The following is a 1015-nucleotide window of genomic DNA, read 5'->3' as shown; positions in this document are numbered from 1 at the left end:
TATCTGAAATGGATACTTGAGATTTTTGATACATCTGCTGTGCAGCGAGTTTACATCAGTGTCAGGGATTTCTTTGGTTTTCAAAGCTGTTTGCCTCTTATATCACTGGGATCCCGCCCAACTTAAGCAAATGAATACGAGTCCAGAAATTCAACAGGAGCAATAGCGGTTTCAGTGGAGCATAGATAAGGCCCATCCCACCACAGTTCTGGGAGCAGTGCTTTTGGAGAGGAAAATCCTGGCTAATACCTCAACATTTCCTCAGCATTGCACTGGGTTTCAATCAGACAAATCCTAATCACTGTTTTAAGTCTCCCACTTAATGTTATTTATTGTCCTTTTTAGAAATCTGATTTAGCCCTGCAAATTGTTAGATTATGCAAATTAATTATATAAAATGTCAGAGTTTAATTTTCAAAGCTGCAGTTTGATATTTGGCTACCCTTCACTTGCTCGTAAACCGTGCCAATTTAATATTTTAGAGGCCTTTCTTACCTTTTATAAACCAGCATGTATGAAGCTTCCAATTAGGCTGACATAGCGAGAGAGGTGAAAGCTACTGCATACATTAAATCCTATGGGTTGCTGAAGCAACTTCTAATAACAGGCCATGGTCAGTGGTGTGAATATAGTATTTCTTCTATCTTTGGGAGAAGAGCAAACTAAAGAACATGGCCTGGGATTTCCTGGAATGGAGCAAACGGCGATTTATGTCAGTAATTACGCCATTGCCCCGTCTGCTCCTTGCACTCATGACTTTCGCCAAAATTTCCTGGAAAAGTCATTCAAATACACTGCAACGAGATTAATGGTGAATCAGGGACCTCAGAGCAGCACAGCCAATAGCTTGACTCAACAATGACCCATATAGTTCAGCAATGCTTGGCAGTGAGAGTGAAGTACCAAGATGATTTATGCGCCTGATCTGATATCATTTCATTAAGTTACTTAAAACAGTTAATTACTGTAAAAAGTAATTTTTAGTGTCTGCACATCCCCATTTCCGTAGATAGGT

This window comes from Heptranchias perlo, chromosome 5 (genome assembly GCF_035084215.1).
Source record: "Heptranchias perlo isolate sHepPer1 chromosome 5, sHepPer1.hap1, whole genome shotgun sequence".
Taxonomy (NCBI): Eukaryota; Metazoa; Chordata; class Chondrichthyes; order Hexanchiformes; family Hexanchidae; genus Heptranchias; species Heptranchias perlo.
This window is presented reverse-complemented; position numbering follows the sequence as displayed.